The 14,165-nt window shown below is 40.3% G+C and overlaps 1 protein-coding gene across 3 annotated transcripts in view; it reads right to left on the minus strand.

The window, feature by feature from the left end:
* The window catches only part of RASGEF1B (RasGEF domain family member 1B), a 613,492-nt gene that overhangs the window by 304,919 nt on the left and 294,408 nt on the right, over positions 1–14,165 (minus strand). The window lies entirely within an intron of this gene.

Raw genomic sequence — 14,165 nt, forward strand, 5'->3', positions numbered from 1 at the left:
GAAAGAGCATGGTCTGCCCCCAGGGCAGTGCATAGACAAGTATGACTGAAGTGGAGGAGTATGCTAAGTAAAGTGCCCCATTTACTTGCCATGCTGTGGTCTCCCTACAGGGCCAGCAGTCCTGATGACTTCAGAAGCTCTTGGGTGCTCTTTGTACTACAGATGGAACTACAGCACCGGGCTCTTTGCTCAACAAAGGGAAGACTGAGGACCAACCAGGTTCCCATAGCAATATGAAAATTCCATAACAGTATAAAAAGTTACTTGGGTTGAATATTATATGAAAAAAGGAAAGTCATGAAGACTTCAAGTCTCAGAATCATCTTCAATTGTTTTCTCCTCCCTCATTTCTATCCCAATAAATTAGCAAATCTTATCAATCCTACATCTTCATCATCTTGTGCATCTACTAGTAGCTACTATTCCAAAGTAAGGTAGTTCAAGTTTTTGTTACCTTTCTTAACTATATAATAGCATTATAATATATATATTATATATTTTATATATATAAAATATATTAATAGCATCATAAAAGCATCCTTCATCCAGATCCTCTTCCTTATCACTATGTTCAACCAACACATTTTTACCTATTTTCCTTAACACATGATTAAGTCATTCACCCTTTGATGGCTCCTCATTGTATCCCTTCCCTCTACACATACGCACACACACCCACACACAGACACCCCTTCCCCTAGACTTCAACATTCTCCACTATCATTCTTACTATTTAGCAAAAAGAGAGAAATTGGAGGTATTCTTCTACTGCTGGTTCAACATTTTATTTGTTCTTCTTTGACTGCCAACTTCTTCACAAGAGTCCCCACAAGTAAAGTAATGCTATGCTCATTCCTTCAGTTGTTCAGACTAAAAACATTTTAGCCTATGATTTATTCTTATGAAAGGAGTCTAAAAATTAAGCCTAAAATTATGATAAAGTCCAAAGTATTTGATTGTGGGTGGGATTTCATGATAATTTAAGAGTATCTCTCTCCAAATTTTGATCAAATTCAAGAATTCAAGGTCAGAAACACCTCAATTTTTTTTTTTTTTTTTTTTTTTTTTTTTTTTTTTGAGGTAGAGTCTCAATCTGTCACCAGGCTGGAATGCAGTGGCGTGATCTCAGCTCACTGCAACCTCTGCCTGCCCAGTTCAAGCGATTCTCCTGCCTCAGCCTCCTGAGTAGCTGGGACTACAGGCATGCGCCACCACGCCTAGCTAATTTTTGTATTTTTAGTAGAGACAGGGTTACACCATGTTGGCCAGGATGGTCTTAATCTCTTGACCTCGTGATCCTCCTGCCTCAGCCTCCCAAAGTGCTGGGATTACAGGCATGAGCCACTGCGCCCGGCCAGAAACATCTCAATTTTCTATTCACATTGGAACAAAGGGAATTGTATCAGGCCATTTTTGTGTTGCTAAAAAGAAATACCTGAGGCTGGGTAATTTATAAAGAGGTTTAATTGGCTCATGGTCCTGCCGGCTGTACACAAAACAAAGTGCTGGCATCTGCTTCTGGTGAGGCCTCAGGAAGCTTACAATCAGCATGGAGGGCGAAGGGGTGCCAGCATGTCATATGGTGAGACTGGGAGCAAGAGAGGAAGGAGGGAGGTGTCACACACTTTTAAACAACCAGATCTCACAAGAACTCATGATCACAAGGGCAGCACCAAGCCATTCACAAGGGATCCACTCCCATGACTAAAACACCTCTCACCAGGCCCCACCTCCAACACTAGGGATTACATTTCATCATGAGATTTGGAGGGGACAAACACCCAAACTATCTTAGGATTTCATCATCTGTCCTAAATGAGTAGCCAGAACTTGGTGGCTCCATGGATCTGTGGAGGATTTCCTGAAAGACCAAATTTCAGTAGACATACAAAAGAGCACCTTTCTGATCTGCTGCCTGAGGCCTAATAATTCTTTCCCCGGAGACATGTCAGATATTGACCTTCAAACCCATCCTCTGGGTCTTCAATCCAGTTGGACTAACACAGGACTATAGGAAAACCCATCACGATACTAATGATCCAAGAAGGATTTCCCCATAATAAGAATTCTCCTTTCTAGACAGTTATAAAGACACTAAAGCATAATAGTAGAAAAAGTACGTATGAGCTTAGGAGTATGAGGACTTTTTGATTTAAATAGTAGATTTGTGATATTGAGCTTAATATTGTGACATTTAGCCAGTATGATCCTCAGTTTCCTCTTCTATTAAAAAAGCAGCTATAATTAAATATATGAAACTCTATAAATTGGGGTCTGAACAAGAACACAGAAATTACTTCGAATATGTTTAATAGAGGGAATGTAGCACAGGGAACTGGTTATACAGGTGATGAAGATTATAAGCCAAACAGCAGACAATGGGGTAACCCAGTCATGAGCAAGAGCAGGGAGTTTCACCGTCCCTTGACTGGAGAGACTAAGGGAGGAGAGAACCTTAGTTATTTTGGAACCTCCAGTGGAGCCACCAAGTGGAGGTTTGAATCATGGCCTGCCAGTCCTGGGAGCCAAAGCCATAGAGAAGATGCAGCCCAAGGCAGAGAGGGAGCAGAGAAACAGATTGGCTCCTCTCTCCACCATCACCTCCACCAGTGCCTGAATGCCCAGACCCAACCCAGAACCAGTGGCCAGGAGAGGCTGCAGTCTCCCTGTAACACTGACAGAGCAGAGGGAGGGTGAGGTGGGATCCAAGGACAGCAGCCCCAAGACCTGTCCAAGACTCCATAAAATTACTGTGAGAATTAAAGACAACATCATATAAAAGCATCCATCACCAGGCCTCATGCATAATGAGCTTTCAATAAAATGTTCATTTGATTATATAGTGCCATCCAAATAGAGGGCATGATAACTCACAATGTTACCAAATCTATTGGTACAAAGTAAGGCTGCTATTACTTTTTCAGGAATAGTGAAAAACAAAAACAAAAAGCCTTTCAGCAAAAATACATTACCAGCTTCCAAAGGAGAAGCTGCAGGTGGTATTTGTGATTTTCACAGAAGTGTCTCAGTTAAATTAATTAATTATCTATTAAATGTTTAAGCTGGCAGCTCTTTTTGTCTAATGTGATCACTTCATGCAGAAACCAACAACCAATTAAATCAGAACAAATGACTAGTTAATCTCTAAGGTTGCTTCTGGCTCTACTATTCCGATTGTTCAGTTGCATCAATGATAAAATGATAAGAGGTTTTGAGTTCTGCCATTCCTCAGTCCAGAGTATTACCTGAATCAGTATCAAGAATACATTGTCTTCCAAATATCTCAAATACACCCTAGGCAGAGTACAATTTATTTTAATTTTCGTAGCTTTAAAGAGGACTTTTCCAAGATGATTTACTTGAGAAATACATTTTTCCATACCATAAATGAACACTGAAGAGACTACAGTTTGTTTTAGGTTTTCTCTGCTCATAATACAAATATTTATATATTCTGGATATGATTTGGTATGCATTTCTTATGCACAAACATTGGGGAATATCTTCTGAATAGTGATGTTCTTTATTATCATCAACATCATCATAATAGATCATATTTATATGGTGCTTACAGTGCCTGGCATTATTCTGGGTATTTTACATATATAAACTCATTTAATTTCAAGTTTATGAGGTAGGTACTATTATATTTCCCATTTTACAGATAAGGCAACTGAGGCACAGAGAGGTTAAGTAACTTGCTTATGGTCACAAAGCTTGTAAGTAGGAGAGCTGGTATTTAATCATGGCAGCCTGACTCCAGAATTCAGGCTCTTAACTATGGTACTAAGCTGAGGAGGAATAGAAGGGGATACACACATTCTAACAAAGACAATGATAAGCCAGGCTCCTCTCATTTTTATAGGGATGCCTTTCATGACTGACCCCTGACCACTCCTTAAAAATTAACTTGTCTTCCAGTCCCCTCTCTCCCAACTTGAACCACAAAGGTCTCCATTCCCCCATCATTATCACCAATATCCTTTCCTCCACAGGGCGTTTGCACAAGCTGCTCCCTCTGCCAGGAATGCTCCTATCTCCTTTCGCCTGGTTGAACTGCCTGTCCCTCAGATCACCGAACAAGCTCTCTCTGGCCATGCTGAACCCTCCTAATAGCTCTTGTGGTCCAGGGCACCTCTCTTTCCTAGCCCTCATTACAGTTACAATTTGACATTTGTTTTATGAAACTCGTGTCTAATTAGCTTCCTGTAGTATCCCCTATGCCTAGAACATAATTATCATTCAATAAATACTTATTGACTGGCTTATTGAGTAAATAATATTTGTCACCTCATTGGACTATGAACCTCATGAAGGAGGAAACCATGTTTATTCTTCCACTGTATTCTCAGCACCCAGTAAAATGCCTGACACATGAGATAATATCTATTGAGCAAATGTCTAAGCCAGAGCACAGTTTTGTTACGTCTATGACAATTATTTCCCAGGACCCTTAAAAAAATAACCTTCAATTCTTTTCATTTCCAAACAAAAACTCCAATATGAACAGAAGGCAGGGATTTCACCATTATCTCCAGGTGGCCAAATCTGATAGAACACGCAAAAGCTAGATTTCAGCAGGGACCTCCAGGACTCACCCATCTCCTCCACATGCTGCCTGACTTCCTGAACAGGAACTCAGGGACGACATCAGTGCAGTTGAGTTTGTATCCTCTGTCGTCCTCTGACCCCACTCCCACCACCATCCTCCACCTCTTTGATGTCCATCTTAGGCTACACATGTGCTTCTAACAAGTGCAATTCTGAAGAAAAGAAAAGGAAAAGTCAGTGCCATCTGGCATCATTGGTTTTCATGGCTTTGTGTATGTTAAACTTGGTATATCTATTGATATGAATAGATATGAACATGATATGAATAGAAAAGAAAGGAAAGGAAAAGAAATCACCAAAAGGGTAATAACATCTCCAGACAACTTCTGACAAGATACTTTTCTTCATGCAAAAAGAATGATAAACAAGACTCCCTCTGTCTTTGATGGGGCACAGGATGACTGAATATGACTTCAGGATCTGTCACCATTGTCACAACCCCTTCTGAAAGCTAGAACTATCTGCTGACACTGGGCCAACCTTTGCTACTAAAAGAAATCACAACTCCCTCTCTCTCTCAATTTGTAGAATATGGCAATCCTTTCCTTGTATGAGCAGAAGGCAGAACTTCATCACTATGGGTTTGAAAGCACCCCTAACCCCTGACCCAAGGGAAGCTTGGAACTCGCATTTCAGCTGGGAAGGGTTGCTGACCACTGGCTTGGAAAGCATGAAGCCACCTCGACCCACAGCCAGAGTCAGTCCTTATGATGGATTCTTGTCATCCCTCTTTCTTCTTGGAGCAAAGACTATCTTCAAAATAGCTAAATAGATACAGGAGTTGCCAGCAAAAACTGAAATCCAGATATACAATCATGTCATCTGCAAACAGGGACAATTTGACTTCTTCTTTTCCTAATTGAATACCCTTTATTTCCTTCTCCTGCCTAATTGCCCTGGCCAGAACTTCCAACACTATATTGAATAGGAGTGGTGAGAGAGGGCATCCCTGTCTTGTGCCAGTTTTCAAAGGGAATGCTTCCAGTTTTTGCCCATTCAGTATGATATTGGCTGTGGGTTTGTCATAAATAGCTCTTATTATTTTGAGATACGTCTCATCAATACCAAATTTATTGAGAGTTTTTAGCATGAAGGGTTGTTGAATTTTGTCAAAGGCTTTTTCTGCATCTATTGAGATAATCATGTGGTTTTTGTCTTTGGTTCTGTTTATATGCTGGATTACATTTATTGATTTGTGGATATTGAACCAGCCTTGCATCCCAGGGATGAAGCCCACTTGATCATGGTGGATAAGCTTTTTGATGTGCTGCTGGATTCGGTTTGCCAGTATTTTATTGAGGATTTTTGCATCAATGTTCATCAAGGATATTGGTCTAAAATTCTCTTTTTTGGTTGTGTCTCTGCCCGGCTTTGGTATCAGGACGATACTGGCCTCATAAAATGAGTTAGGGAGGATTCCCTCTTTTTCTATTGATTGGAATAGTTCAGAAGCAATGGTACCAGCTCCTCCTTGTACCTCTGGTAGAATTCGGCTGTGAATCCATCTGGTCCTGGACTCCTTTTGGTTGGTAAGCTATTGATTATTGCCACAATTTCAGCTCCTGTTATTGGTCTATTCAGAGATTCAACTTCTTCCTGGTTTAGTCTTGGGAGCTGTTGGTGGGACTATAAACTAGTTCAACCATTGTGGAAGTCAGTGTGGCGATTCCTCAGGGATCTAGAACTAGAAATACCATTTGATCCAGCCATCCCATTACTGGGTATATACCCAAAGGACTATAAATCATGCTGCTATAAAGACACATGCACACATATGTTTATTGCGGCACTATTCACAATAGCAAAGACTTGGAACCAACCCAAATGTCCAACAATGATAGACTGGATTAAGAAAATGTGGCACATATACACCATGGAATACTATGCAGCCATAAAAAATGATGAGTTCATGTCCTTTGTAGGGACTTGGATAAAACTGGAAATCATCATTCTCAGTAAACTATCGCAAGGACAAAAAACCAAACACCGCGTGTTCTCACTCATAGATGGGAATTGAACAATGAGAACACATGGACACAGGAGGGGGAACATCACACTCTGGGGACTGTTGTGGGGTGGGGGGAGGGGGGAGGGATAGCATTAGGAGATATACCTAATGCTAAATGGCAAGTTGATGGGTGCAGCACACCGGCATGGCGCATGTATACATATGTAACCAACCTGCACATTGTGCACATGTACCCTAAAACTTAAAGTATAATAATAGTAATAATAAAAAAAAAAGAGGGGAAAAAAAAACTGAAATCCAATCTTTTCTACTGAAAATGAAACCAAGAGGATTTAAATAAGCCAGACACAAAAGAACAAATATTGTATGATTCCACTTACATGAGTTATATAGAGTAGTCAAAATCATACAGACTGAAAGGAGAATGGCCACGGGCAGGGGTGGAGTAGAAGGTGGGAAGAGGGAACAAGGCATTATTGTTTTATGGGCATGAAGTTTCAGCTTGGGATGATGAACAAGTTGTGGAGATGGGTGGTGATGATGATTACACAACAATGTGAATATACTTACTGCTACCGAGCTGTCCACTTAAAAATACAATAAATAGTGAATGTTATGTTATGTACATTTACCATAATTAACAACAAAATAAAACAAAGGCTTTATGGAACTTGCCCTCGGCATTTTAACACTTTTTAAAAGCTCTGTACGTTTACTGGCCCCAACAGTTCTTAAGGTTAAAACAAACATACAAGAAATCTTCAAGTCCTTTCCTCTTGAGGAATCTCCTTTGTCACATTTCTATTACAGTTTAATACAGGAGCTTTAACATGATTTCCTTATCAATCAGACTACGTTGATAACCCCAAACTTCAGTAGCTTCAAATAACAGAAGATTATGTCTTGCTCTCTCTCTACAGGTCTGTAGTGGGTCACTAAGAAGATTCCATCAGGGACCTGGGCTGATGAAGCAGCCCCATTCACCATGCGAGCAGGAAAGGAGAGTGTTGCAAAGCACACACTGGCTCTTAACGCTTCTGCCCAGAAAAGACCTGTTTCTTTTCCATGCTTACTTCATTGGCCCAAACAGTCATAAGACCACACCTAATTCAAGGGAGTGTGGGACGCAGTTGCACTGCACATCTGGAAGGACAGGGAGATGTGGAGTGCCCGTGTGAATCCCACAAAGTCTTTCTGACCACTCTAGCCTCTCTCTAGGTTTTGCACGTATCTTTGCATTATTTCTGAAGTTCATTTTAGTTATAGTTTATATTATAGCACACCTATATATAATTATACATATGCAATGATGCAAATTATAACATATATCACAATCACAATGAAACAAAACCTGGTCCCACCATCAAAGGACATTCCCAGCATTCTGCCACGTGTATCACCCCAAAGTTCAAGGACAGTGAATTCACAGGCTGCTCTGTCAACAAAGGAGAAGGAGCATCTCCTCCTGCCATCACCTCCTCAACTCTGTTCTGTCCTTGAGCCCAAAAGTCAGAGGAACCCAAAGCATTAAAAGATAGGTTGCTAAATGCTTTATTTGGAGAAGTGAAAATGCAGTCTTGGCCTCAGAGGAGAAAAAGCTTTAAAAGAAAATAAACCTACCCTTGACATTGATTTACTCTAGGCTTACTGGTCTCATAAGACTGAGAAGCTGCAACATATTTTAGAGGTGCTAGAGATTCCATAAATCTCTAGCCTTCATCCACTGACACTGAGTTCAAGTGCAGAGCCCCAAGCAAAAACCCCTGGTGGTTCTATAATGGCAAGATAAATATCCCTGTCATAGAAGAGCCTCCCCATCTGGACCCTCAGAAAAGCAGGACAAGCTCAGACAGCAGTGAAGCCCAAGCCATTCACTCAGGGCACACAAAAATGACAGGACTTCTCAAAGGTTAGAGCATCACACTAAATGTGCAGGACAGAAATTAGTGAAAGACATGTACATGGGGACCTCTCTACATGTATACCTATGCACACACACAGTCCAATGCAGATTTACAAAACCTTCATTTGCTGACCTCCTGTCCTCTGTAACTGTTTATTTGCTTTGTAGCAATACAGTCAATGTTAAAAAAGCTCACACCATCATACCTCATATCTTCATCCAATATATCCAAATATTAATAGGCAGAGAAACCCTGGCCCTGTTTTATATTGCTTGCTAATAATAGTTTTGAGAAGATTTTCAAGTATCTCTGGCACATGAGCAAAATGTTATAACAACCATTAGCTAAAGCAGAAAAATAAATTTTATAAAGTATTAAATTTGGTCTGTGATGCTGACCAAATAGCAGTACCAATAATATGAGTCAACACATGAGCATATTCAGCAACTCTTTTACATTTTTCTTAAGGTAGAGACAGGATCTCACTGTGTTGTCCAGGCTGGTCTCAAACTCCTGGCCTCAAGCAATCCTCCTGCCTTAACCTCCCAAAATGCTGGGATTACTAGCATGTACCACTTTGCCCAACCCCAGCAACCATTTATTACTTTGGATTTTATTGTTGTTGTTTCCTTCTTGGGATTTATTGAATTGCATAAAGAAACATCTCAGTCCCCAGTCATAAACTCAGCTGTTGTTTGAGGTTCATGTATGCACTGGCAAACTCTTAGAGAAAGACTAATTTTTAAATAAATCAACAAAAAATTGCATTAAAATTAAATTAATTAAAATTTTAGGGAGGGATAATTTAAGGGTCTGAGAAACAAGCAAAATTGAATTATCTTATACTGGAGGTCTACAAAGGAAGGGGAACAGTAATAAAAGTTTGAATTTTGAAGTCACAGATGTAGGTTTAAATCATTGCCCTGACATTTACCAATAGCAAGATAATAACCACGTCATAGGGTCACACAAAGTCTCAATTTCTTCACCTGTAAAATAGAGAAAACAGCATCCAATTCCCACAACTGATATGAGGATTAAATAAAATAATCCACACAAAGCCCTTAGTAGAATGCCTAGTACATAGCAAGTGCTATATGTTACCACTGATAGTATTTGATAGATTTACATGGAAGGGAATTCTTTAACTAAAATCAAGAGATGTCTTGACAGTTATCCAAGTGTCCCAAGATGCTGAAAGACAATGTGAATCTGACATTCTCAGTAGCATCATTTTCTGACTTCACAGTCTATTCACCTGGAGATTGGAGGTAACAAATCTGAACTCTCGGCTTTGGTGTCTATTTGATGTGCACAGGGAACAGTGAGTTTTTGTTTGTAGAGATTATTCTGTTGCTTGAACTATAGGGAAAACCAGTGGGCACATTGCTAATAAAGCTGTACCTCTGGCCTGCAGGCTTCCTGAATATCAATGGGTATTTAAGAGAAGGGGACCATAGTTTTCATGGAGGCAAACAGATTAATGACAAGAAGAAAACTTGGAAGAGATCAAGTGTTTTCTGTGGCTCCTCTAACAGACTCATAGCCGTGGGTGCTACTGTTTTGTAAACAGAAAGACCTGCATTTAGATATTTCTTTTTAACGTCTTCTCTTTTTAACTAATGATGTCCCTATAACATGTCCTTTCATCTGGCCCAATAGCCTGAGGAATCTTCCTAAATTTCTCATTAGGAAGTAACTCAATCTTCAATTCTTAGCCCTGGTTCTTAGTCTCATCTGCAAATTAGAATCACCTGGGGAGCTTTTGCAAGTCCTGATGCACAGGCCACACCCAGACCAATTGAACCTGACTCTCTGGAGGAGGAATCCACCCGTCTGGAAGTTGTAAAGCTCCCCAGATAATAACAATGTGCAGCCAATGTTGAAAACCACAGTTGAGCTAAACAATGTAGATATCATTATGTCTCACAATACATTGAGAAAACAAAGACAAGCCCAAATAGAGGTTAGTAATCAGTTAATCCTGAAGATTTACCCAATAAATTGACAAGTCAGATATTGCTGGCAATCAAATTGATGTGCACACACACACACACCCTTCCACCTGCCCTAGTTTGTTATGATTACCATCTGGGAGAGGTATTTCTGCCCCTCTTTCTTCTCAGGAAGTTTACTGTCTGTACACATCTCATACCCTCAACATGATGATTTAGGAGACTAACTCCTCACCAAAGAGATGGTAACCTTTGAGATACAGGAAAATAAGCAGGTAAGGACCTTTTCTCCTGCCTCCAGTAGATAAGGGGCAGAATAAGTAGATCTGGGCGGTCTCAAAGTCACATCAGAGCAGAAAGGAAATTAGGAGGACCCCACCTTCTGTATTTGCTATGTAAAGCACTCAAAAGATAAGCTACATCAGCCATCTTATGAAATGAGAGAAGATAAATTTTGATCTAACTTGTATTTTAAGGACTCCAACTTGATAAAGTTGAGAATATTCATGTTTTATTTTTCAGCTCTCAGACTCAGCAAGGACACAGAAAGCAATGAATCCCCTTCACTTCTACTTCTGAGCCACAGACAATCACAGATAATCCCTGACTTCCCTCCCTCTGCTATAGCTTAGAAACTAAGACTGTGGATTCGCTTGGCACCTTCCTTCAAACCAGTTTGTTTGCATATTTTTGCCTGGTTGAAAACCATTTTTGTATTTTCTCTGGCCCAGTTCTTGGCAACAGAGTCTCCTCCATGACTGGGGTTGAGAATAGTGAAGCAGAGGGCCTTTTGCCTGGCACATGGACTTCCAGTCCATAGGACTCCTGGTGAAGGCACCTGCTTCAAAGGCAGCAAGAGGAGCCGGGGAGAGAGACAAGCAAATGCAGTGACAGGGAAAGAGACAGGCTAGGAGTGGCCTTGGGCCTCTCATGGTTGGCTGATTCAGCTTGCATATGCAGAAATGAAAAACAGCTTCCCATGGAAAACAGGGTCTCAATTTGAACATATGTGTAACAATAGACTGCTGTGCCAGGGGATTGGGAGCCTGGTTAATTTTTCTCTGAGGGCCCCACAGAAGATGGTTTGGGAGCCAAAGCCCTGAGGGTTTATGGACCATGACAGATGGCCATCCCCATACAGTCCACAGCACCATTCTGTGTCCTCCTGGACCATGACAGATGGCCGTCACCATACAGTCCGCGGCACTGTGTCCTCCTATGCCTCCTCATCTGTGGCCTCTTCCCCCTCTCTTTCCTTCCTTTTATTCCCAGGGCTTGTTCAAGGTTTATAATCATCAGGCTGACTATATAGCACCAAGGTATTTTCTTTTCTTTTCAGGATTCAGAGAGTGTCCTCAGTTCTAAAGTCCCTTTAGTAAGCAAATAATCACCTAATTTTACAGACTTTAGGCCCACTTCTTAACTTTCTTAAGACTAGACTTTTTAAATCCTCTTTAATTTGTTCCTCTAGTCTAGTTTCCTGCCTGCTTCTTCTGTTTCCCTTTCAACTTTTTGTCTCCAGCTCTTGGTTATTGAAACCATCAGCATTATTTTGACAACAGTAGTGCTATTTATTTGTTCCCCTATTTGTTAGGTGCTGGGTATTTTATTGTTGTTTTTCTTTTTAATTTTTTTTTTTTTGGTCAATTCCCTCTCTGTGACTCAGTTTTCTTATCTGTAAAATAGGGATAATAATAAAGAGCTATTGTAAGGATGAACAAGTTAATTTTTGTAAAACACTTAGAACAGTGCCTGTATGTAATAAGTGCCAAACAATGTTACTTACTGTTATTTACAGTAAGTAACATTAAGTAAAAATAACTTACTTTTATTTACAGTAAGTTGTTGGCTTGGAAATACAAGTAGGGTCAGGTGAGTGGCAGAAGTGGAAAATGAGTAGAAAGCAGGAATATTTTGAATGTCTACCTGATAAATACAGTTCATAGTAATTCTTACATAATTTTACTGGGCAAGAAGTTCAAAATTCAAGACATATATTAATCTCTTCTCACACTGCTATAAATAACTACCTGAGACTGCATAATTTATGAAGAAAATAAGTTCAACTGACTCACAGTTACGCAGGCTTAAGAGGAAGCATGACTGGGAGGCCTCAGGATACTTACAGTCGTGGTAGAAGGTGGAGGGGAAGCAAGCACATCTTACCATGGTGGAGCAGGAGAGAGAGAGAAAAGAGGGAAGTGCCACACACTTTCAAACAATCAGGTCTCCTGAGAACTCACTCACTATCACAAGAACAGCAAGGGGAAAATCTGCCCCATGATCCAATCACCTCCCATCAGGCCCCTCCTCCAATTCAACATGAGATTTGAGTGGAGACAGAAATCCAAACCATATCATATATTTTGGATTACTTTCCCAAAAGGCCATAATATTATATTTGTCCAAATTTTAGTAGCTTTCGCTCCTGTCACTTAACCTGGAGAGACTTGCCTTGTAACTCAGACCCCTAAGTTTGGTGTTTCATTTTCTGGAGGTGCTCAATGTTGTCAGATTATGCATTGAAGTAAGTTTCTCCATGTCTTTACTGCTGAATGTGTCTTCTGACCTACCAGTGTCTGAAGGGTCAACTGAGTCCTTAGAAGAATGTCTGCCTTTCTGTATTAAAGAGACCTTTCATTAGACCCTGGCAACATCTAAAATGTGCTCCTTTAATTCTTTCTTCATGCACATAATTTATGGTCTGTGTGCAGCCTCCCACACATCGGGTGCTTTCCAGTGACCTCCCGTAGGCTAACTCTTCATTTTTTGGAAGACGTTTTTCTCATCTACTCTGATGACCAGCTGCCCTCAGCCAGGTGGCCACAGAGGGCTGTTACCCAAACACCTGGCTGTTTTGATCTGCCACAAACATTTTTCTAGGCCTTATAATAAGGCTTTTAAAAAAAATAGTGGTCAAATTTCCTTTTCATTTTCTCTTCTTAATGACTAAGCCCATTGCCTCTTTCTGTGTCTTTAGGAAAATCAGACCCACAAAGAACCACCCTCAACCCTAAACAAGAGCAGACTACTGAGCAGATTTGGGACACATGACATTCTAGATTTTTTTCCAGCTTAATTTAAGTGAAGTTGCTACATTATTTCTTGCCTATGATCTCCTATTAAATGAATATCATATTTTTCTCAGCAGCTGAATGTGCCAGCAATCCCTCAGGCAATGTCAACATGGAGCTTCCTGTATGTTGCAGGAATGGTGCCTAGGAGCTGGGGATAACCTAGACACAGCCTCTGCTCACCTGGAACTTAGAACACTATCTTTGGCTACAAGATAACTTTGATAAGAGATAAACATAGAAATTGTTCTCTACTTCTAATATCCATTAGAAAAGTCCCTTAAAAAAAAAAAAAAAAACTCCTTTTTCTGAGGCAAGCCTTAAGGTGTGGAGCACAACTGCAATATGGTAAGGGTTGCCTTAGCCATATGTATACTACGTGTATTTAATTATATTTGTGTCTAGCCTTAAGGGCAAACCTGATGCTTCAATTTGGGAGGTATAATATTACATGCAACAGACTCCTCGTGTAAACTGATTTCGACTCTTTGAGTAACTCCAAATAGTAATTAAGAACTTAGGAGTTGGAGCCAAACGGTGTGGCTTTAAATCCTGCTGTTGACAGTTACTGACTTTGGCAACCTTATTCCTTATTAACCTCTCTAATCTCCCTTTTTTCCCTTCTCTCTGAAAGGCAATAGTACCACCTATG

The sequence above is a fragment of the Pongo abelii genome, chromosome 3, assembly GCF_028885655.2.
Source record: "Pongo abelii isolate AG06213 chromosome 3, NHGRI_mPonAbe1-v2.0_pri, whole genome shotgun sequence".
Classification (NCBI taxonomy): Eukaryota; Metazoa; Chordata; class Mammalia; order Primates; family Hominidae; genus Pongo; species Pongo abelii.